General features: G+C 27.1%; 1 protein-coding gene across 3 annotated transcripts in view; it reads left to right on the top strand.

The window, feature by feature from the left end:
• The first annotated feature begins 5,335 nt into the window (after positions 1–5,335).
• The window catches only part of LOC132950807 (uncharacterized), a 321,853-nt gene continuing 299,536 nt past the window's right edge, over positions 5,336–27,652 (top strand). For all 3 annotated transcript variants that reach the window (XM_061022381.1, XM_061022382.1, XM_061022380.1), the window contains exon 1: positions 5,336–5,601. The gene's annotated coding sequence lies outside the window, so the exon portion shown is untranslated. The remainder of the gene's footprint in view (positions 5,602–27,652) is intronic.

Genomic DNA, 27,652 nt, shown 5'->3' with positions numbered 1-27,652 from the left:
AGGGTGTGTTTAATTGGGAAACTGTAGGTACACATTAAACAAAATATACCGTCCCGATTGTAAGTAAAATCAATAGTTTCAGAATCTCGTTTTAATGAACCAAAGCTGGCCGTTATAGATTTTAATGGAGAAAGTTATCCATTAAAAAAGACTAATGTTTCAATAACAAAAAAGAACTTTGTTATTGATAGAGAAAACTTCCTTGCGCCCTTGTACATTTTACAGTTTTTGTTCGTATTTCACATAAACTACATATTAAACGGTACATATTTATTTTTTATGTGTTACACCATAAACATGGTAAGTTTTCTTCATGCATATTGTTTTAAGATAAGCGACATGTAAGGGCAAAAACAAAAATAATAAACTTATACATATGCAGATAAGGATTTATATAATACTATATTCCATAATTTAAACATCGAATATTTTGATGATAAAACTTTAATGCGACAAACGTGACAATTTAGAAGCATATTAAATATAAATCTGTCAAAACAAACATTGAGGTTATCAAATTATTCGATTCAACAAATAAAAATAGTTGTTATACGTGATACAAATCATGCTTATACAAAGTTTGTTAAAGTGAATATTACATTTAAGTTTCAATTTTGACATTTACCTTATAGATAAGTTATAGGCATAATACATTGCTTAGTAAAAGTTACTCCTTTAAAAGTAAATATTGTTGAAATTATTCTAAAAAGACAAAAATTATTAACTTTGTAAGTAATTTTGTATTTGAAAAACTAAGGTTTATTTTTGTCACCCGTAAGTTTGTTGTTGAAATTACGACAAACGTTTGGTTTTTAAATGGAGGTATTTTTTTTAAAAAGATAAGCATCCAAAAACTGAAATTGCACTAAAATGGCGTGGATTATTCTTTGCGATTTTTCTGATAGAAGCAATAAAAATACAGAAATCCGTCGAGATAATAAGTATTCGTTATAAAATATTAAAAGAATAGAATATTGTGATAAAATCGAAAAATCCAGTGATAGGTATAGCCTATAGTCTATACTTTACGGAATAAACTTAATAATGATTTTTTTGTATAGTTAGGTAGGTACCTATAAAATTGTATCTATTACAATAATTTATCTCACATCGCAATAGAAGAAAATAATGCAAACAATGAAAATCCATTACTATTTTGAGTGAACACTAAATGCAAGACAATCGAACAAAATGTAATCATAGTTTTAAACTTTAACTTAGTAATGATGAGAGCATTGTGCAGAAGACTTAGCGTTGAGTTTACTACACAGAACTAGAAGTTTAGATGAACTGACTTACAAATTATCACCAAAGAAGAAAGATGAGTTTTCCAACTAGTGCACAAAATATATTTTCAAAGTTAGATCGATGTATGTGACTTCTCTACTATGCGTGATGATAAATAGAAAACGGCTTGTCAATGAACCATAAAATGTTAAGGTACTTCAATATACATAAATACCGGTATATTTAATAAGCTCAAAAAATGAAGATGCATCTTTTTATTTTTTGAATTTTCTCCATTTAGGATCACTGGTGGTGAACGATAATTTATTTTCTGTTTACACGATATAGTATAGGTACAGATAAGTTTAAATTTATGAGTTGCATAATCCTTACTGTTTCTTGATTGATAATATTTATATTATACAACACACAAAACACTTATACACTATGCAGTGTATCAAGAAGCTGTAATATTAATTTTTATTTTCTATAAATTATTATTGCATATGACACAATTTCGGCGTAGATAAACATTTAAGCTAATTTCAATAAATTAGGTACCTATGTATATAAATACAAGTTAAATTCAAGTACCTATTTTAAAATTTGGTAAAATATTCCTTTAAAAATAAATAAATATTGAACCGTAGCCGTATCATCATTTTCAAGTACCTTATATTATATATATAATATATATAACGATTAATTAATGTTAATATATCAGCATTAAAAATCGATATAAATATGTTATTCTAACGTTTTAGATTCTAAGCGGAGCGATGAATGTATTGATTTAACAATGATGTGTTTTTTTTTAAATAAATTACTTAATATAAATTAATTTATTCACAATAATATCATCAACAAATATAGGTATTTATTAATATATCAATATATCATAGGCTGATAACCGTCATCGAACAGAATCGTTTTTCTTATACAATGATATTATATCATTGAAATCAAATTTAACGCCATCCATTACAGTGACCCACTTGTAACCTACTGTACAGCAGAGCGACGCCCACTTTTTTTTTTTAATTACAATTTCTATTTCTATAAATGTTAAATGTATTACTAAATTAGTTTATTCAGTTATAAATGTTATTTTAATGTATCGTTGTATACACAACAAGTATTATTGTAAACATTGACACAAACACACATTTATTGTATCGAAAAAATCACACATTTCATTAGTTTTATTTTATTTTAATATTTTTTTCACTTTTCACTCAATTACTTTTATAGGATAGTTCTGGATATAAACACTCACAAACATAATATTTATTAGTTATCGCAAGTTCTCTATCGTTACTTAGAAAGTTTAATTTGTATGTATCGTATCCGGTGGGATATTTATGAAGAGGCGTGTAGAGGGTTTCCCAACGCTCCCCCAACTGAGAATTTATTATATTTCTATATTATATTTTCTTTGAACTTATACCTAACATGAGGAAATAATACTAAAATATGATGATATTTATCTATATATTTAATGTATATTGATGATACAACTTTTATTTTTTAAGAATATTTGGAACAACTATATGTAGATAAAGTATAAATAAAAATGATGCTATATACATCAAATAGTTTCAGAATCTGTTATTTTCGACGGTATTTTCAATCTCTTTAGTACATTTGCCAGGTCGTTTGGTGCAGATATTTACTGGTCAGTGATGGTTCAGCTGTGTATTTTATATTTGCAGTAATCATTAGTTTTATAATATTTTATATGGATGATTATTATGAGATATTCTTTACAATTGCAACCCTCCCACCACCCCACCAAAATAATCGTAAATTCGCTACTGGTATAGTTTCTATAAAATACTTGTTATTTATATTGAAAATATATTATTTTGAAACTAATAATTATTATTTTATCAAAGAAGCCAACACTATGCACAATAATGTAATAATATAATTTTTGAAATTCCTCAATTTTAAAACGGTAGGTACATAGTATAATTAGGTTCCTTTAGGCTATATTATGTATTTTTCCGATTTCCCCTGTAAGCATACTATTATATTAAATAAAGATAATGATATTATATTATATTATACAGTAACTAAATTATTGGAATTTATTATTTAATGTAGTCTTCTAGTATAAATATTTCAGCAAAAGCAATTTATTTAGTAATTAATTCAACCTAATCATAATTCATATAAACATAAAAGAAAATATTTGTGTTTATTTAGTTTAAAATATTTCTATATTAAAACAAAAAAATAATAATAACAATAACAACACATAATATTATGCCGATATTAATAATTATGATTTCTATGAAGCGAATGATAAATAAAAATGTCAATAAATCCAATTCTATGTGTAAATAGCTTTAAGATATGAGATGCAACATGCAACCGCCGTATAGTATCTATATTAATATATAAATTGGATTTGGACGCAGTTAGACTTCGAGACAATGATCCAAATATTTATGACTTTAGAAATACGAATATACCTATTATACATAAATTATAATAATAATATAATATGCATAGGTATACGAATAATAATATTAATTACTATCATACGCATAATATAAATATTATACACACCAGTCCCCATTATTGTTATATTGTTGTAATAAAAATAATATGTTCGTGATGAATTGCACATGAACCTATGTATAAGATATTAAGATAACATAATATTGTTATTACTATTATATCATACTTTCTACATATTAATATCACATGTACCAACAAAGAAAATAATCTATATTTATATATATATATATATATATATTTCTTTCCGTGTAAGTTAAATACTTAAACTCCTCTTAAGCGGCTGCACCGATTTTGATTAAATTTTTTGTGTGTTCTTGAGTGAGTCCCTGAATGGTTTGGATTCACAATTGGACCCGTAGGTTCAACTCAGAAAGGTGCTAAAACAAGGATTTTGAGATTTACGATGGACATTTTTGTTTATGGTTGCTATATTGGTTATAGGAGAAATAATACGTAGAAATTAGTATTTTAAATGGTTACCATTAGTTACTCGGGCAGATGAGGTAAGAGCATCCATCAAATCGTCTCGTTTTTGATTTAAAATAAAGAAATTATACCTTAAAACAAATATGAGAGTTGAATGTATATTTTTAGCTATTATATAGCTTCTCAAAAACTACTTAACCATTTTGTGAAAATTTCAAATTGTTCTTGGAAAGTTCTTGGAAATCAGGACAGTTCAAAGGGTATTTTGAACCGCGTTCGATTTATACCAAGTACTTACCTACTTACTTACTTTATACCAAGTATTTTGAAATTTAAATCAGGGCTAGAAAATTCTATTACAAATATTTCATAAGAAATTAAAGTCTTAACAGTTATTCATTTTTGAGCTATAACAGAAAAACAAAATTGATTCAATCAAAATCTGGCTTTGCCTTTTGCGTAAAAAATTCTGTTTTACTTTATTTGTTTTTAAAAGTACTGGTAATTTTTACTTTTTAGTTTCAATACACTGAAATACATATCCTCTATCGCAAACGATCTTCAAAGTCGAAGACCAGAGCAATTTATTCAACTATAAAAAGTGTCTCCGGGGTCCAAACATATGTCATTGTTAAATCAATTATAGCTCAGCTCTGAATCTAAACAAAATTGAACAATAAACATTTTCCAATTGGGCCAAATGAGTTATTTGATTTTTTTAACTTAACTCTATTTAACATGTTTAACTCTAACATCCAAGTGTGATTATTTTAACTGCCAATTACCTATAGGTATGTATTATTATTTATTTCACAGAGGTATAGTAACCTAACCTATTTCGCCCCTAAAATTGTACTCGACATCCGCTTGTAGAACACCGCGGTGCACTATATACCTATATATGACGAGTACGACCTAAGATAATGATAACAATAACCGATAACAACAACACCACTATATGCGTATAATAATATTATTGTGCGGCAGCGAACTCGACTTAAACGACGGTTTTCTCGAGGGTGTCAGATCGGAATGGTTTGATTGTTTCGGGGTAGATGGCGAACGGCGATAATCGATTTGAAAATACTCGTCGCCGCTCGGCACACGGTTTTGGGTTTGCGGCAACCACCGACAGTTTTCGCGTACCGACCGTGTGCCGTGCATGTCATCGTTGCGGTTCTACGCGAGTTTCGTCCCGGTGTAGATTTCGCGCGTGTTCGTCGTGTGATAGCAACTTACGAGAGATTTTCGTTTTTAGTTATCAGTTTTTTTTTTTTTTGAAACGTAAAAAATCCGTGCAACTCACTCTTACGGTTCGCGGTGTTGTGCGGTGGTCATACTATTAATATTATCATGTCGGTCGACGGATGAAAAAAACGGTTTGTCGGAAAATCGTATACTCCGCGGGACATTTGGAATCGAGTGAGTAGACTTTTGAACAGTATAATATTTTAGTAAAGTATTTGTTTTCGATATTGTCGGTTTTATTTTATTTTTTTTTTTGAGGATTAGGGAGGGTTAAATTATTAAGAGACAAAATAAGTCACAGACCAGCTCTATATTTATTATATTATACGATCGTCTATAGAACTGTCATTAATTTATGATAGGTATATAGTATAATAAATTGATAAAATTATATTAGGTATATATCTCAACATATAATACATTTTGCATTTAAAGTAATTTATATGGCACTTTTTAAATACATTTTTTTTGTATATAAAAAAATAGCAAATATACAAAAATAACTATTTAAATTTGTGTACCTACCTATTTAATATGTATAATGTATATACTTCATACGGAATTTTATTGTTTTAAATAAAAAAAAATGATTAATGAGATTATAATTACCACAGAACGTTTAGATTGAGCTCTTGGAAAAAATCACGGTCACTGATAATAAAAATTTAATTATGAATGAGTAGGTATTTTAAACACCATTGAATTCCCATTAGTAGATGATGTATACAGTTAAAAACGTTGACTTTTGACATGTTCACAAAAATGACATTCAAATTCGGTTAGTTGAATAAAAATAAATTATTCATATTAGATTAAAAAAAAATACATCAAAATGTAATTCGTGATTGTTATTAAACTACTGTCAATTAATAACTTATTTAATTTTATAGTCGTGCTTGAATAAAATGCAATACATAATATTTTATAATAAATAGGTACAGATATTATTTCAACGCTACAGAAACTGAAAAATGTTATTAATTTGTTGTATATATATCAATAAATAAATTAAAAATATAATTGCAAGAACAAAAAAATTATGTCATAAATAATTAATAATAAAATTGTAATTATGTATACAATAGTACCTATATTATTGTAAATCAATTATGTATATTTTGAAAAAATGTCCATATAAAACGTCAAAGTGATAGAAAATGATGTAACAAACATTATGCTTTCGTACTAATATTGTGCCATTCTTGCACAAGCCTATCCTATGGGTAAAATAAATATTAGGTACTTGTGATCAATGAGTTTATTTTAAACAATAATTTATTTTAATTATACATAATATATGTATACTGATGTATCATCAAAGGTTCTTTCTTTTTATAACTCGATAGGATTGATTGTTTTAAATCGGTTGATTTTTAAAATATTGTAGCTTTGATACCTATACCCTATATATTATATTAAAGTGGATAAATAAATCGACCTTATTTTAGTTTAATATTATTTTTATTTTAACTCTTTAAATTTGGTATTAAAGATGACGGTGAACATTAATTGATTCTAATATTCTAATACATTATGTCCAATGATATATTATATTAATATGTGTCTTATATAGTGTCTATATTAATTTATTAGATGATACAAGATACTAGAACGAACACTGTATTTATTGATTTGAATATAAATTATCTAGTAATTGTAATCTGATATTATCTGCAAGTTTTTATTTCAGGCTTTTTTTTTTTAGAAACATGACGATAAATCGGAAATTAGTAACTATGTTTATAAACAAATTAGCTCTAATTGAAACTTTTGAAAATAACTGTTTACGTTTTTTTAAGACCAGCTCAACATAAAGAAATATTTTAAGAATAATGTGATTCAGAGAATATAAAAAAATTTTTTGAAATAATTGCGTAGGTCATGTAGATGGATTAAAATTATATTTTGGAATGATTAAAAAAAGACGAGTCCAGTTGAATAGTTTTACTGACGATATTAACATTTACATAGTAATATTATAAAATGTTAAACGTTACGAATAGGTATAGTTTTATAGTTTATCATTATATTATCATTACGAAATTTAATTTTTGTATTCCGACTTAATTTAAAAAATCTAGAACGTAACCTATTTTATATTTTATATTTTACACATTTAAATATTGAAATTCGTACAGTATAATATTTACATTTATTATGTTTTATGAAAAGTACCTATTAGGTATTGTAAGTATATAATATTATAATTGTTATTACAATTTAATTTAATATTGGCGTAAAGAAATAAATTACTATTTTACGATGTATGTGCAATTCACTATAAAATATCGAACATATTATTTACTTAACTACTTGAAAACATCAAACATCGAAATATATCATAATTTATTATTATTATTCTGCAATAACAATTACGGTTGATCGCGTTTGCGTTTGTCGAACAACACTGCCACAGTCGGTATAATATTCATAATGTTTCGAACACCACATCATATATTATGAAGCTCGTTAGCCGTTAGGCGCAGCAGCCAAAAAAGATTTGTCTACCAGCGAACGGATTCGTTTTTGTGCCAAACTGAGTAGGTATCATATCATTATAATATGTCGTAACCACAACTATATTTCGTCGTATTAAACAACAATGTTGTTGTGATTATCATCCGTAATGTGCTGCTATGCCATAATATGCCAGTGCCGTTATTAGTGCGTTTATATGATAATATTGTTATTGGATTTATTGACGTAAAAACACACTAACGTCTTACAGCTACGGAACAATAAATTACAAATATTACACTATGTATTAACACTACGAAACCTACCCAACTTGTCTGCGGCTTTTTAAAAAGTATCAACATTTAAAAATAGGATATAATATCAATATATTATTATATGTAAGTAACTGTAAACAATTTAATTATATAGGTAAGACGTGCCCAATGTAATGCAACGATAATGTATAGTTAAGCATACAACATATTAATATTAATCATAATTCATATGTTAATGTAAAATATGTATAATATAGACTAATGTAAAGGCTGTCGAAGCCTTTATTTTTAATATAATTAAATTTCAAAAGGTGGGCAAGTGGGTACCGCTCTGATGTAGTGCCGTACAGCAAGTGTCGATGGTGGGTCACTGTAATGGATGTGTTAAATTCGAATCCAATGATATATCATTGTAAGCGAAAAACGATTCTGAGAAGCGAAACGGTCTGTCAGCCTATATCAAGCATATCATAATTTTTTTTTTTGCATATGGCAACATCATCATGATACGTTTTTTGATATTTCAATTAAAATAATTAATTAAACTTGAATTACCTAGATATTGCAGAAACATCACATTGTTCATTATATTATTAATATTTAATTATTTTAATTGTGTATATTGATATCATAAAATTATATTTTTGAAGTTTTTCACTTTTGAGTCAATACCTACCGTAAGACAGTGTGCAGAAAAGTTCATGGTATAAATTGGTTACAGCTATAGCTTAAAATCAGTCTAAATATTTGGTACATGTCTTATTTCCGTATGATAACAATTATAATAATAATAAACCTACCCACGTAAGAGTTTTAAGTCCCCAGACGAGGCTAATGACATAAATGTCGAAGCCTTTATTCTGAACAAAATTAATTAAAAAAGGCGGGCAAGTGGTCACCACTATCAACTGCGCTGTACAGTCGTAAGTGTCGAGTGGGCCTTTGTATAATGGTTGTGTTAAATTTGAATTCAATGATATATATCATTGTATACGAAAAACGATTCTGAACGAAGACGGTGTGTCAGCCTTGGTTATTTGTAATTGGAAGTCAGTAAAGTATTTTTTTTTTTCAAGTCTCTTTGCAATACAATAGACCATAGGGGGTGATGGCACATTACAATTATGATTTTACATTTCCAATTTTAGCCATTAAATAAATGGTTTACTTTTCATTAGGTCTTTCAGATTTTGAATTGTATAGTTTGCAGTAAAGCTGTTTTATTCTATCATGAAACGGTTTTATTCTATATTATTGTAATCTGTTCTAAGATTATTTTATTATTTACATTCCGCGTTTTAACGTTGATTGCAGTTTTTTTTTTTAAATATTAACCGCTCTTATTTTATTTTGGATTTTCAATTTTTTTTTTTTTTTGTGAATTAATTATAATAATTTGCTTTACCTAGTTTTATATTATTATGTGTTGTATTGCTTCCTTGTGCGTTAAATAAAAAATATCTATACAAATATCTATAAATAGTTTAAAATAATCAAAATGTTTAGACCATGGGTGTAAGAAATGATAATACAGAGATTTTGTGAAAATTTGAAGTGTTTACAGTCGTCCATTTTTGAGTTAGATCCAATTTGATACCTACCAGAAACCACCCTCATAGTTTAAAACCAAAGCATTTTACTGTTCCAAAATGTGATAAAAGACACAAAAAAAAAAATAATAATAAATAAAACACTCATATTATCATTGTAAAATCAATACGTTCATCGCTCCGTTCAGAATCTATAGATAAAAAATTTTATAAAAAACTATGGAATTGTAAAACATAAATGAGGAAGCTTTTAGGAATTGTAATATTTATATCTTAACAGTCCATAATTTACCAGTTAACTGGTATATGTATATTACATATTATGTATTATATGTTCGAATAACAAAAAAATAATCTAGGAAACAGTTAAAATCTTACTATTGGAGAATAATCAATAAAATAATTGGGTTGTGTAAGTACAAGTTTATTTTAATAAATAAATTAACATCGTGATATGTTTAATTACATGTCATTTATCATTTTTGGTATAGCTTTCATATCCAAACTCATTGTAAAAACAATGATTTGTCGAAACATTTAATTTAATACGTATATATATATAAAAGTGTAAAGACAAGTTGTGTCCGCGGTATATTTATAAGTAACCGGGTTATACCTACACATAGATTATATAACATTAAATTACAATAATTCAAACCATTTATGTATCATATTTGAAATATTTTGTACAAAATTTTAAATGTAATGTAAATTGTATATCTAGAAACGCCAATATAACCTTAGGAGTTGAGGCGTATAAATAAATAATAATAAAAAAAAAGTAACCGGTTTGCGTCATCAGACACACTTGCGTCCCGAATTTAATATAAATAAATAGCAATATATATATAATACTATTTTTGGTCTATTTTAATAAATAGATAGCAATTTTTTTTATATTGTATTTTATTTTAATAAAAATTTTTTTTTACTTATATTTGTATTTATTTATTTATTTATTTATTTATTTAATGATTATTATTATTTGCATGTCCAATTTTCCAACTATTGGACACTCAAAACTTACTTTATAGCATAAAGGCCACATACATAGAAATCTGGTGTTGAATTTACAATAAAACGTGTCATTATTGAATACATTTGAATGTAGATTTCCAGCTGGAGTAAGCTTGGTGTTGAAATATTACTAGCAAACAGTTCAACTTAATTTAGTAAACCCAACACTTATTTGATGTTGGCTTGACACTAGTTGTTGTTTGTATCACATTATAAATATTTCAAAAAATGCAAAATTTATTTCCTGCGGGCTTCGGTTTTGATCTGCATACCGGTCATCTATTGTGGGATTCCTAACCTATAACGCCTAACCTACCGAACCACTATCTAACATTGTGAATAATGGGAAAACGTTGTTATTTAAATGGAGATCTAAGTACCTATAGTTTGGTGAAATTAAAAGTTACAGTGGTTAAATTAAGATTCGTGGTATTAAAGTGATGTCATTGTATCTTTATCCAACAATGTATTGGTGTTGTTTTAACCATAATTAAAAACACGAATATTTGTATATTATGATTTTTATACCAAATCGTAAATACAACTGGTGTTGTTTTAAATAAATGCAGTATGTAAAACTTACTATCTTCAATTTGACTGCAAATAAATGTCGTTTCAACAACATATAAATTAATAAACCAATATCATTTTTTTACTATACAATATGTATTGTTGAACTAAAATGTTAATTCAATTACATACTAGTGTTACCTTAACTATCCTAAACACATAATTTAAAATTTAGTTGTTCAACAATTTATGTAAAAGTTAAATTAACAACTGATTTCTATGTGTACTTGCCCACTTTTTTTATTGTTCGCTTATAAAATAATGAAATGCATGCACGTGTTTGTATTCTTGTTCAGTAAAGGCAAAAATGCCAGAGGTGTCTATATATAAAAGTAATTTCTTTATTTCACAATTAGTAAATAATTGGTTAAAAAAAATCAGAACAACGTCGAAATGTTCCATTACCATTTTAATTTCATACCTACTGAATCACAATCATACTATGTATTTAAAATGTAGGTAGTCTTTTTTACATGAAAACAATATAACATTATTTTTTTAAATACTGGCATACGATTTTCTATTGTTATTTTGTTAGTATAATAATATATTTTATTTTTGATAATGCGTCGTGCACTTCTTGTATAGATTTAGAAACTTCCGGAAGAATTAATCTAAAGGCGTTACACATATTTTATCGTACAAATATTATCAGTAGTAGTAAACGAAAAACCATCATATATTGTTTGTACCCTTGCATAATATATTTGTTGGATATTTGTGGGACTATTGTGGGTTCTTGATGACTATTACTTTTTTTTTAGAGACTTCGAAAATATTTTTTGTTGAAGTATTGACGATTTTTCTGAGTTGTGATTATGTTCTAAATTATTATGTCGAATAATGATATTATTTCGAATTTTTAAATAAACTAAATGCAGTTGCGTATATTTCCATAATATTATGATGCGCAATTACATAATTCACTAAATTCAGTAAATGTAAGACCATATTTAATAAATAATTTTTATTCCATTTAGGACTGCACAACATTAACTTCAAGATCACTGGTTTTCATCATTTCATCGTTAAGGGCGTTACGACACACTAACATTTCAATGAAATATGATATTTCCAGGCAACAACTGAGAATATATTATTATGTTCTACCTATGTTAAATTGTAACGTATATATAGGACGTATCATAAACAGTTCCTAAACGATAAACCACAACCATTCATCTGATTACCTATTCGATAACAATGACATCAAATCATTAAATCAGTATGTAATTTGGGTCTCGTGACGCAAATAACCTATCGAACATTTTTTATCTGGGACCCAACATATTACGAGACACATAATACGTATAGATATGTCAGTATGTGTCATATAAGAAAATAATGTATACCAATTATTAGCTTGAAATAAAATTAAAAAAATTGCACCTATATACGATACTGATAATATTGTATTATGAACCATTAAACTCATATTTTTTCTACGTCGAAAATTCGATATATTTCATATAGGTAGTATATGACATTCAAACTAAGACGATTTTCGTTAAGGTTAGTCAGATGAATAAAGCTGTACATAATAAGGTAAAACGACGGAGAAACAATAAAGCATTTGATCCGTTTAACGTGGATAAAAATTCCTATGGGAAAAATATCTGCCGCTAACACGTGGGGTGAGTTGAACGAGCTGCACTGGTGGAGCGTTGGACGGGAGGACTGATGGAGGTAAGGGTGTGTCAAAGAGATTCAAATACACTTAAACTTTACCGGACCACGTATCGGCAAACTTTAAATGGACCGAAAACTTGGCAGCTATAGTGATGCTCGGCGCCCACGCGTACATACGCTCATGGTGTATAATGTAATAACGATGTTCGTGGCGAAGCTATTATACAGCCTGTATAACTTATAAGTTATAACACTGTTTATTCGAAAAACACGTCCATCGCAAACGGGTTAAATTAAGCCGTCGTATCGCCTCCGCGTCTTCTCGCTCGCTGTCCGTCCTACTTTGTTGAAAGTTAAACACTATATTATATAAACAATACCTATTACACATATTATTATAGTCTAAGCCTCAGACGCACTAAAACGTGGATTTCACTGTGAAATGTATTATTTTCCCGAATGTTAAGCGTATTGCGTTGTCTGGGGCCTGGGTACCAAGATTTGTCTCGGAGAGTGTAGGTTTATAATTTCCCATTTTTGGTATCTAATTTTGAATTTTAAATAAATGTTTGTACAGACATTTTTTAGAATTTTTATCGTTTTTGTATTTTTGGACCATACGGAAATTTTAAAAACATTTTGCCACCCGAATATCCTTAGATGGTAGCAGGAATGTAAGAATAATAGATGTTGACGACGACATCCGTGAGTTAATACCAACACGCCCCTTTCTTGTATCAACATTTACCTATGCTATTAAGGAGGATAGTGCACGAATTACTAATAATAATTAATATTATTATTGTGTTCCTTGATGTAAACCAAAACAATCGTATTTTTCGTAGAAATTATAACATACACTTACTAGCGTGTTCCTGTAATAACATTTTATTATGAATACATGAATGCTACGAGCAGCACATGTTATTGACTTGTTTAATTATTAGTAATTATTAAGTGGTTCCATCGTATGCATTTGCTGTTTCTCTTATTATTTATGCTTCTTATATTGTGTTGCTGTTTTTTTTTACAAATCTTCGTTTTCTTTAAAATATTTTTGACATTTTTGGATTTTCTTTTATTATTTGAGGGCATTTTAGTGTCTAAAAACTTGAGATCATATATATATAAATATAAATATTTAGATAATATTTTTTATGGTATTGAAATCTAAGTTCTATCGCAAGGATTATGAGTTAAAATATAAATATAAATTACATATTCATACCATAAATTAATATTTAAAATTAAAATTAAAAAATAATATTGAGCCAGCGGTTAATAAAATAACATGAACATCATATTCATTTTTGACCAGATTAGTAAAATAAACACCAAGACACAAATACAATGTATTCCATGAAAATATAAAATATCTTTATTTTTATTGTAAGTTATAAATACATTATAATTTATATACCAATAGATATAAGTTATATTAATACCTACTTTACAATTTTTAAATTATCTATTAATTGTATTTTTAATTTAGTTTTAGTAGTTTTAGCATTTTATTTTTCTTCTAAATTATAAAACTTTGAAAAACTATTATGATAAAATGTTTCAAAATTACTTCGATTATTTCTATTTTTATTCAATTCCGTAATAAAAAAGTTGACGAACAAAATAAAATATCTAATAACTGACGATAAATGTGACGGAAACGGATACCAGAAGGGTAATATAAATTATCAAATTATGCGTTGTGTGCATTTATAATAACCAACTAGTTTCAGAACCTATACAGAGGTCATGATAAAGATTTTCGGAACATATCGTGACACACAAACGTCTGAACGTCCCCTATTATGATGTTGTTCAGGGTCAAACCAATAACTATCGACTGTTATTTTTGTTTGGAAAGGAGAATACGAATAGAACCACCATTCATTCTTAATAGAATTCTAAATTGCTGCAAAGTGCTTAAGATACATATTTAAACAGTATATAATATCATTAGGTGTCAAGTCTAAATAATAAAATAAAAACCATGGATCGAATAAAAAGACTGAGTGCTGGACTCTCGACTTGCTTAGCTGACATCGGCACTCAAACCTGTGTTGTTTCCTTTTTATAAATGAACAATGCATTTTTAGATTCATAAAAAACCATTTTGAGTGCAGGTCATTTTTTACCATCAGTCTGCATTTTTTACACTAAGAATGGTTTATAGTTTACCAACTATACTGCAGTTAATAATATTTTTTCAAACTTTTCTCTCAAACGTTAGTGATTTTGCTATGACTGTCGGCATTTCTAAAATAAAATCCGTGTCCGACTTTCATTAAATTATGTTTTTCTATGATCCACACTAATTTTAGCTAATTGTAGTGTAGATAACTTACATTTACAACCAAACCCTTATATTTAACCAAAGCCCAAACATTTAATAGTTACGTACTATTAAAGTAGTACTTACTTTCATCTTTAGTAGAATATTTTTTCTTGTAATTTATTTATTTATAAACCATGGTTAATGTATAATATTATACGTTGTAACGCTATATAACTAAACTCTCCGAAATAATAATAACAATACATAATATTATATTACTATGTAATGGAATTGCTCGAGCGAATTTAAAATTAACAATTCATATTGTTCTTTATATTATTTTTCCTGGGAAATGTGTTGGACGGATTCAAAACAATCACATTATGAACAGTTTTCAGTTTCAAATCATTTAAAGAGCATTGTAATTAATGCTATTACATATACTTACTTTTATATCGTTAGTATATTGTTTGTGTAGTTTTTTTTTTTTTTATCACGTGTAACGTTTGCTGCACATGAATGTGTGATTCAACTTACTACATGTTACCTAATAACTATTACCCAGTATACGTTATACACAGGGTATCGTAGTTAAATAAAAAAGAAAAAAGAAAAAAGAAAATACATTAGTACATTACACGTTTGTCAAAAGCATACGGATCATGTTTGAATCTCTCGTAAAATTAAATTTATTCGGAACGAAAAATAAAATTGTTTTTCTTTACTAAAATATATTCATCTACCTTAATGTATTCGGTTTTACAAAGAAGGACCTTAACTCTCCCGGCGTACAAATGTGTTACAAAATGGATTCTCACTCACAATGGTATACGAGAGAAGCAGTGGTTCAAAGTGTAAAACATACATTCATATTATATATATTAATATATATATATTCATAAACATATAACACATACATAACCATATAATATATACCTATACGCGCATTACCAAATGTGTTGTATCTGGGGTTATTTATTATTTGTGTCACGGCTGTAAAATAGTTCAAAGACCTGTATATTTCATTGATGTCATTAAGCATTTAGGCCCGTTCGGCGTTTGGTCTGAAATTCGTAAAAAGCACTGTATCGTATAAATATACCTGTTTTAGTTAACCTATATATACTATTGTTTATATATTTTGTAAAGTGACAACTATGATATTGTTATAATGTTTCACCAAAAATAAATGATTAACAAAGAAATATCATTTATTTGTTCATGGAAATTTTATTTTTTGTTGGTCAGTATAACGACTAATGAGTGTAAAGTATTTATGCATACGATCTTTAAATAATAATACTATAGTTACGCACTACATTATAGTTTTCAAATTGTAATTAATTCTACAACGAAACATCTAAAATTGTAAGAAGAAAGTTCAACATATTTCTTTTAAAATTTAATTATGAAATTCAATTAAATTTTAAACTTTAATACCTATAAAAAAATGTTACATTTTTGTTTTTTTTATTTTCAGATTAATGTATAAACTACTTATGAGGAACTATTTATTATAAATTGTTAGGCATGAATAAAAAATGATATCAATATAAACAGAAAAAAAAATTTATAATAATTCTTCAAAAAGAGCCAAAATAAAATTCAAAACTATTTGATTTCTTAAATAATGTCAATATAAAATATATATTTGGCGAAAGTTTCAAGTATCTAAGCTTATGCATTTTTGAAGTATGCAACTGCAAACAATCAACATCTGTTTTATTGAAAACTACGTGGTATACAATTGTTACGTAAATATTGTAATTTTCCACTGTTTTTTGTTTTTCCGATTATCGTGAAAACTACTAGGCATTTTAATACTGATGACTTATAAAATGTACCAACTTGATCTAATTTTTATCATATTAATATCGAGAAAATTTCTCGGTAATTTGCGTCTTTATGCGTTCAAACATTGTTTCTTGAAGTTTGTATAATATGTACCTATACATTATGTTATGTGTACTTTCATAAACTTTCACTCATATTCCACTTATATTTCTTATATAATGTATATAATATTACAATTAATATTAAAATGATTAAAAACAGAGTTTTTACAAATAAATAAATAATAATAATAATATGATGTCGTATTAAAATTGTAGAACTTATAAGGACTAATGCTTAATTGATAGGTACTCTATTTAAATTACTGATAATTCTCAAATCATTTAAGTATGCAGAGTATATGCATTTTTTTCAACCAAGCTACGTGTATTTTAAGATATTAAATGATTTTCTCCAGCTTTTCACAAGTGTATTCTGGTTTCATTTCTAAAGATAAATATTAAAAAGACAAAACTATGGTAAGCCACATCAAAAGAAATTTTATAGATTTATATATTATACTTTTCGGCAATAAAATACCTTTTTTCAGAACTTCACAGTTCTTTTTTTCCGGATATTTTACTTATTATGTCTGTTTCTGACACAAAAATTATTTCTTATGTTCACCAACTTTTCTTTTGTTTTTTATATTTTTTACTTGGTCGTTTTTATTTAGACTAATAATTCACACTTTTGCAGACAGATTTGTACTTTTTTTCTATTCAAAGTATAGAAATATGTATATTTTAAAATAAATTCCCCAAAAAATATTATACAAACCTATTTACTCACGTTTGAAACATTTACATTGGTTTGGAATATGATTTTTATCCATGAATAATTATAGGTATAAATTAAAATACAGTTATCGTGCTAAAGTCAAATTAAATAAATACAATTATAAATCTAGATGTTTATTCTAGACGATCTATTATATATGTGCCTGATTATTAAATTAATTTGAAAAATTATTTGTATAAAATTGTTTTACAATATTTAAATAATCTATATTTTATTAAGTCATACATAAACTATATAGGTAGGCACACCTGTAACGAGTTTTTTTGCATATTGGAATTAAACAAACTTTCATGGTATTTTGATCATACAAAATGCCAATATTTTTACAACTTCAATGTTTTGCGATGCTCTTTTTTTTTGAACCTCTTTTGTTATACTTGTCCATCATTTTTTAAGTAGATTACGTCTTTTCATACATTTAGCGATGTAGTTTGTTGGACCGTTGAAATTACATCGACTGATATTAAGATTTTTTTTGCACACTGGAAATTGATTAATGAATATATAAAATCACTTTTGGCATCTAATTTCTAAAAATAGTTTTATATTTTATCCAATGAAACAGCTAAAACGCTTTCAAGATCCATTTTTTTCAAGATAAACATCTGGATATAAATGTATGTGTACAGTGGGTATATGTATCATGATCTGGAAGACACTTAATATGTTCTGACGAACGAAACATTTTTATTACCAGTACTTGAAGACAGATTTTCATTGTGTTATTTTTATTTTTTTTATTTTTATTATTATTTATTGTTTGGTTCCAGAATGAAATTTTGTAATGTGCGAAGCACACGTGTAGTGTAATTATTGCAGCAAATGAAAATCACAAAATAAGTCTTAAAAGTATTTTTGACTGTGGTAAAAATCGCGTGTACTATGTCATATTGATGCTTCGATTAAACAGTGTATATAGTGCAATATAATCAATTTGGCAAAATTCACAAACAGTTTAGGTTTGTGTCGACGAAATTCACCGGTTACTGTAAGTATTCACTCACTGACTGTGTGCACATAGGTACACAGTAACACGTAAACATAATGTAGGTATAACTATAAATAAACATTAGTACAATATTCTTTATTTATTTTATTACCTAGCCACTAAAGGAAATTCAAAATAAACTCAACTGACTGAATAAATATGTTAAGTATAAATATTTTTGTGGAATAAAATAGTATACCTATAAAACTTATGTAGTATCATACCATATTCTTTGTTTGCAAACTACGTGAATAATGTTATGATTCTCAGCTTGTATCTACAGTTGTACTCTTAGTATTATTTATTAAAACTTCAATTTTTTTAAGGTACTGACCTAGTTCGTACCTATAACGCGCATAAATAACAAAAGCTGTAAGCGACGTAGATTTTTTTGTTATTCAAGTCTATTTTCGTAAATTAGATATATGATTTGAAATCCACGAGTAAATAACAAATTAAACTCATCATATAATAATATTTATATGTTAAATTGAATAATATGAATCCATCGCTGTAATTGTATTACGTATCGGTATGTACTATATATAAGTACCCAATAAAACATAAGTACCTAATTTCAGATACATAAATAAGAACATTTCTTAATAATTTGATATTGTAATTATAATTTAAATATCATATTATTGGTACCTATATTACTTATCGTGGTTTACTTATGAAATAAAAAATTATACTATACCTATATAATATTTAAATTTGTATTATTATTGAAAACACAAACCGTGTAATAATATATCATTTTTTCCCCTCTAATGTATTATTTACAAACAAAAACATGGTTTTAAATAATTAAACCGTTCTTTAGTTTCCGTTCATGGTTCATATTTTAAGTTCATTGTGAAATAATTTAGAAAACAACCACTACCTTTTAGTAACATAATATGTACAAAGCTTTTGGCATGATTTATATCAAAATTATGCTTGCAAATTGTAGTACAGTAAAAATAATAAAAACAAGATGTACTTATATTAAATGCCCACAAACAACGTTAGTCAATTATTTTAACCTCATGAGTACATTTGTATTTCGTTTAAACACTAAATTAGTTTTTGTCCATGACGTATTTAATTACATAATATAGTAGAACACAGTTGTTTGTTATACATTTAACAAAGTATCTTTGAGGAAAAAACAAAATTAATTGAAAATTATTATTCTATATAATTTGGATGCTATCACGCCAAAAATTAATAATTTTTAAATCTGTATGCTATAGATGAAAACAATTAGTGTCATAACTCGTATGATCTATAGAATTGAACTATGGTCATTATATTAAAAACTAGATATTTACCGAAGTTCATATCAAAAAGTTTCAAAAATTGCTTGAATTAAATTTATAAAATATTAACTTAATACTTTCAAATGGAAATGTTCAAAATGCAAATTAGCTTAGTGCCTAATTGATAAGTACCTATTTTGAGTCTTGTAGTTTGTAAAGGTTGAATATAATATAACTATTAATAACTTTTAAGGGAAAATTAACTTAGCAAAACGACTTGTTAAGACTTCAAAGTAGATACGATGGTGAACGGTGGCTTGATGTTTATGTCCAACTACTACTGTTGTAGTGATCAATGTAAAGTAACTGGACGTTTAGTAATGTCATTATACACATTATAAAATATATGTTTACAAACAATATGAACAATAAATTGGATCAACATTAAAACTAGATTAGTTAAAGTTAGTATTATCATTGATTTTAAATACTAGTATGTATATATCAATAATATTATAAAACTAGTAAATATTAAACAAATAAAATAATTCTAATTTAACTGCTGTGTTATATTAAAATTTACAATAGAAAAATAAAAAAAATAATAAATAATAATTAATTGCATAAAATTGTATTTTAATTTACCTAAATGCTTACATATACAAGTAACGATAATATGTGGTATAAAAAATATGTAAACAAATTAGTTAGATTACATACTTACCCTCTCTCTATCTTCAATGTCCATTACGGTTTTAATTGTTTATTAGGTCATATCCAAATTTAAAATGTTGGTTTTATTTAAACATCTACATAACACACATACCTAATTAATAAATGAAACACATAAAATATTATTACCTACCTAAAGTTCTTCTTAAGAAAGTTAATATTTGATATAGCTATTTAAATATTCAACTAGACTCTAAATCGTAATTCAAAAGATTGGAATTGTGTTTTGTAAATTACGTTTAGTGATAATAAATACTTGATATTAATACCGAATTACAACTTCCTCATATTACCTAATGTGCTAAAATATAAATTTATTATTGAAATTAAATATAAATTACGCACTAGAAGTTTTAATAATGCTAAAGGTAGGACAAATGAACGTGCAAGACAATGTTCTTAATTAAAAATAATAAATTATAGTAGTTAAATGATATTGTTATTAAGACATTCAAAAAGCAAGCTTCCATTAATAATTTCCATTTAAGGAGAACTATTATTCTTTATTAAGAACTTAAAATAAAACTCATAAAAGTTTAAGCCCATTACAAATGCTTCTTAAATTTTAAGTTATGGCTTTGAGATACTTTACTAGGTACTAGATTTTACTCGGTAGAGTATATCAATGGCGTAGGTACTCGAGAAATCAAAGAGATGGGGGGGGGGGGGGGTCCTAAATGACCCACATCCCCTCACTGCAGGGCTTATGGAAACGAATAAGTACAAATTAAATTAACAGATTATAATAATGTATTGACGGTATAAATAAAAAATAAAGAAACAAAATCCAATTTTATGGGGTTTGTAACTTCCTAGGCATGTCATTTAAAATCTTAAGTTCTAGGCTGAACGACTAACATAGGTAGTAAGGCAGTAAGAGTAGCCCTCCCCCCCCCCCGGGTATTCCACGACATATTATGAATAGATAAATATGTAAATCACATGATTGCCATGATCTCCCTACTATAATAGTAAATAGTTCTATCCAATTGTGACGACGAGCATAGACCTTTGGTCTGAATCAACAAACGAAAAATTAGAAGAAAAAATTGAATCATGCAGTTTGTGCTTAAGATTTTATACTGATCAAAAATTAGTTTAAAACAAAAAAAAAAAACGTTGTCGATTAAGTTAACAATTCATATCATTTTTGTTTTCTATATTTTTTAAAAATATATTTTATATTTATAAATTAATATTATATTTGCTGTCTGAAAAACTACGTTTTTAAGTAAACGTAACATGTGTATGTTACACATTAAACTGCTATAATATTAACCTTTAGTACACACAACACAAACATAAAACAAAATCAGGTTTGAAAAACGTCACGTTACGCAGTCATGCTAATTGAAATTGTTCTTCTTTTAATTAAATTTAAGAATGAATCCACGTTTCAGTGAATAAAATTAAAATAATATATATACAGTTGATCTGGTTAAGTACTTGGTACATTCAATTATATATTTTTAATTATAAACTTAATGTACTTCAAATTAGAATTATTACATTTATTAAAAATTGAGATATTTTAATACAAATACGTAGCTGTAGTCGAATCTTAGCCAGTGGTGGATATATCCTAGTTCTGAGGGGGGGGGGGGGTGAATTTTAAATCCACAGAGGTAGTGACGTTCAACCCCTCCCATTTTTTATATTGTAATAATGTATAGTGGTAGGGAAAATCCCAAGGGGGGGGGCGGTCCACCAATTACCCCCCCCCTGATATTCACCACTGATTCTAGCTAGGTAGGTACCTAATTTAAATCTTAAATAAAACTATATGTACAATGTACATATTATAAAAAACACATTATTGCTACTTCACATAAACTTGTGATGTGCGATGACAAAATTAAATTTAAAAAAAAAAAATAAGAACAAAAACTTTTATATGGAATAATATTATCTACTGAAGGATCTGAAAGTTTAACTATAGTTTAAACATTGAACATTTGGTTGCACCTGTGGCTGGTTTTTGTGAACTCCCTACAGTTAAGATCTTAATGACAAGCTTTATGTTTAATTTTTATAATACAACTTTTAGCACTAAATTATATATACCTAGGTAACTAAATACATTTACACATTAAGAGGATGTCAGCGCACTATTTGTTTTCTCTCTCTTACCCAAGCGCAACATAGACAAAATGCATTTGCGCAGAATCGTTTTTTCTATGTTTTTAAGTAATTTTAGAATAAAATTACTCATTACAAAAAAGATAGAGAATAATATTTTAGAGGGAATGACATATTGGTTTTATATTTTATTGTTATTTGACTTTGTATTCGACTTTCAAATTAAACAAAAAAATGTTGTACATTTAAATTATGTTTAAATCGTTTTGAAACAATAATAAGAGAAATCGATATGTTATTCCTCCAAAAATATTATTCTCTATCTTTTTTGTAATGAGTGATTTTACTCTAAGATTACTTAAAAACATAGAAAAAATGATTCTGCGCAAATGCATTTTGTCTATGTTGCGCGTGGACTAGAGAGAGAAAACAAATAGTGCGCTGACATCCTCTTAAGAAAAACCTGGTACTGTAAAGTTGTAGGTGTTGAGTGTGCTTCGTTATTAAGTAAGTCAGTGTTGTAATATAAGTGTTATAAATTAATTCAATAACCTATTTGTACGTCAGCTGACGTATATTATTACAATTATATAACATTAAAAATGTTCTAAAAATATGTATTTTATCGTACCAATTAGCATCAATTAATAATTAAAATAATATTATTTTATTAAATCCATTTGACAGATGTACCAGTTATCGTGAATTTCAAACGCGTAAAGTGCATATAATAACTAGTTGATGTTGTTTCGTTGTTATTATTTGTTTTCTCATAGGTATATACATTATAATATATTATAATCATTATTGAAGGTTACATTTTTTTATAACATAAATAGATTTAAGTAAATTTGAATAATACCTACTGGATCTACCTTTATTATATAAAAATAACAAATTTATCTACAGTAGCCGACAAAAAAGTTGAACTGATCTTATTTTGGAAAAAAACATACCTACGCGACGTCCGTGCTACTCAAGTTTGGTTAAGGATAAAGCTAAGACTTTTGGGAAACATAGATCAATGTGTCGAATACATTTTATGACTTTCCTTCTTTTCTATTGACTTGGGAATTCAAAAGGAATGTTGACCTTATTCTCTTATTTCTCAAGTTAAAATTACAGATCTTATTGTTTCATTTCGTAGCCCAATTCGAATTACATTCTTTTAAGGTTTACAGCAATACAGCCGGAAAAGAAATGGCGTGATGTATATAACATTATATTAATGCGTTTTATGATTTTCATTTGGTCACATCGACTACAATTCGTAAGACATAAAATAGTGAAGAATTATCAAACGCAAAATATAATAGTTATAATACCTACGTTATAATAACGTCTACACCTAAAAACGCAGTAATGATATATTTTATATTCCTGAGAATAATATTTAATCTATTTAGAAAAAAATAAAATTTACATACGCTTAGACAATGGTGTCTTATGTGTGAATTATTAATGCGAATATTGTGACTATAAAAATATGTATTTTTATTCGCACGATATTTGTAAATATTAATAGCTATACATATACCTGTAAATTATATTTTATGAGATATCATGGAATAATTTTAATGTAATCGAATATAAAAAAGCCGACGGGGTTACTCCTAAATCGTCTAAAAATCACTAATTGAGTTTTACTCATTTTGGCCAGTGATAGTTGACTTTTATGGTATCAAATCTGAAAGCGCACCGATAAACTATTATTGGATTCCAAAAACAATTATGAGTAGAGATCGAACAAAAAACCGTGCACACTGACATTTCTTCAGTAACATTTTTCAATGGTTGTCGGCTTTTGTTCTTTTCACGCTTAAAAAAATTACTGAGAAAATAAAAAAAAATGTCCTCTTCAAAATACCATATAAACTTGATTTCTCGTCAAATCGATCACTGTTAATGGTTAATCCCAGAAAAATATTAATAAACGAATAAAGACATCAAACCGGAAGTCCAACTCCTTAATTTAATACGTCCCTCGCTCTTTTTTAAAAGTTAATACGCTTGGTAGTATTATTTTAATAAAGTATTACATTAACTATGAAGTTTTATCCATATATTATATTTTATCATAGTCCAACGTCAGTGATAGTTAAACACTTAAAGGTTTCAGACATGCAATAATAAATTCTTCGTCGAATACGTAGTTGTACAATAAACTATTTATAAAGTCATATGAGTAAAATATAAATCGTAAAGCACAACAAATCACAAAAATGGAAGTCTGTAAATAATAATCTATTTAATTTGCTTTTTAGAAGTCTTGTAAAATAAATTACCATTGCATAACGTTATAGATATTTTTTTTTAAAAAGATTGGATATCGAGTCTGAATACTAGATAACCGTAAGTACTTCGAAGTGGTCGTTTTCGATTTTTTGAATATTTTTTCTAGGAGTAAATGGATTAACCTTATGGCGACCATCAACTATAAATGTAAACAAGTAAATCTCAGTTATAATCAAGCCCTTCTAGGTAAGTATTGTTTTTTTAATATAATGTATTACACGAGTATCATATTATTATTTATGATTCTCTGTAAGTTATATTGATTGGTGAAATGGTGAATAAAACTAATAAATTGATAAGTCGAGCTTTCTAGGTAAGATTATCTAAAATATAAGCTGTACGTAAATATAATGAAAAGAAAAACTAATTCAAATATAGCACCTTATAACTTCATACATTTCATATTATTATGATACTTTCCTTTGTTCCGGAAACGTGTAGAAATTTATTATCATTTGAATTATACCTATAATAACTGCAGGTATAATACGATGATAATAATGTTGAAGTCAGAGGAAAAGATCCGAATGATCCATATTATACTGCTGCAGTAAGTTGTCGCGGTCGTAATATCTCACTTTGAACTCGAACGGTATAATATGGGCATTTTTTTTTTTAACACTTTAAGTACCTGTGCTCTAAAGGTATATAGGTACGAGTAGAAGAAAATCCTAAAAAAAACTTATAATAACATTTATTATCATTGTTGTTATTATCATGATTGTTGCTCGATCGTCCGACTTCGGATTGAGTACGGGTGGTAAAAGTAATTCAAAAAGTTTCTCGGTCTAGAGTTTCATTCTTTATTTTCTTTTTTCCTTTTTTTTTTTTTTGGAATATAGGCACATTATCCCGCCGACCACGTTCGTACGACCGTAGTTGTGCGTGCGCGCCCACGACCTTTATTCAACTGTACGACATTTGCCAAGCAAAACTAATTTATCGTCCTCGATCCTCGAACCCTTTTTACTGTGTCTAACAATTGCCGCAGAGTTCAAAACGCGCCAAAGCGTCGGCGCCGGAGGTAAAACAATTTTACACTTGTATCAAAATATTAATTAGTGCCAATTACGGAGGTTTGGGACAATGTAATAATTATAATAATAAGAGGGGGAAATAGGGAAGAGAGCTGTACGGCCTGTACCACACCGCTGCAGTGTTTACACTCGTCGGGGCTGTGGTCTTATACACATTCTTTTACGGATGTTTAGGAGGTGATCTTCAGCTATGTACCAATATATTTATTGTAAAAACAAAAAATGCAATTGCACACCATAATATTATTATAACCCCTTATAAAACAATTTATTGATTTTATTATGGCCGATGGCATGGCAAATGATGATAGGAGGTATAGCTTAAATTTAAAAAATTTATTTTTGACATAATATAATATTATAGATAATAGAAATATATTTGTTTCGTCAATAATTGGTAATTATTATTATTCCAGAAATAAAGTTAAAGTCACGTAGGTACGTGTTATGTTCGGTTAGGTACTGTACTGATACTGTACTCTAAGTAAACTGTACTTAACTCTATTAACGGATGAATAAATAATAAAATTCAATAATTGAAATTGTGTGTTACCGATATTGTTTAAACTGTAGTCTGTAACAATAAAAAATAAAACAAAAAAACAGAAAAAAGTTGCATTTGCCATAAATCTGTGCCGTTCATCATATTACCTACCTACAACTGAATTCACTATAATCGATTATAATATCATATGAAATTAAATTCTTACTGAATATGTATGAACGGATAAATATGAATCAACGATCGCTGTTTGCTTTATGCGATAAACTAATATATTTTGTTTGTATTAATTTATTACTCGATTTTAAAACCATAATATTATCACAATAAATAAATAAAGTTAAATTGATAACTATCTAGCAAATTAACAGTAAATTGAATTAGCATATTTACTACTAAAATTATATTGTTATTATAATTTAGCCATTAATGAATAAAATATTATTTTTATTATTATTAATTGTATTATATTTTGTATTTTCAATTATTATTATAAGGTATCTAATAAGAGTACGGTTTTTGTCACACAACCATTTTATTGTATTAGATGTGTACAGTATAGATACGAATAGAACATAATATTTTGTTATAAATTATTTGTAATGGAATTTTGAAAATTCTTATTTATTACGACGAGACAAGTGTTACATAATGGTAGAAAACGACAGGTAAAAATTAATCAGCTGTTGTTGACAAGGAAAAATTTGAAATATCTAAATCAAAGAATCTTTTTTGATAGTTATTTTTTCTTTATGTCTGTATTTACAAGTTTTAGATTCTGAACAGAGCGACAAATATATTGATTTTACAATGATGTCTGTTTTTTTTTTTATTTTTATTTGTATCTGTCATCACCTTTTAGGACAGTAAAAATGCTTGGATTTCCTTCAATAGTATCTTTTCTGATAGGAATCTAGTTGGTACTTTAGTGGGTCAAAAGT

Source organism: Metopolophium dirhodum, chromosome 8 (assembly GCF_019925205.1).
Source record: "Metopolophium dirhodum isolate CAU chromosome 8, ASM1992520v1, whole genome shotgun sequence".
NCBI classification, from domain to species: domain Eukaryota; kingdom Metazoa; phylum Arthropoda; class Insecta; order Hemiptera; family Aphididae; genus Metopolophium; species Metopolophium dirhodum.
The sequence above is the reverse complement of the archived record's forward strand: the minus strand, read 5'-3'. Positions and strand labels throughout refer to the sequence as shown.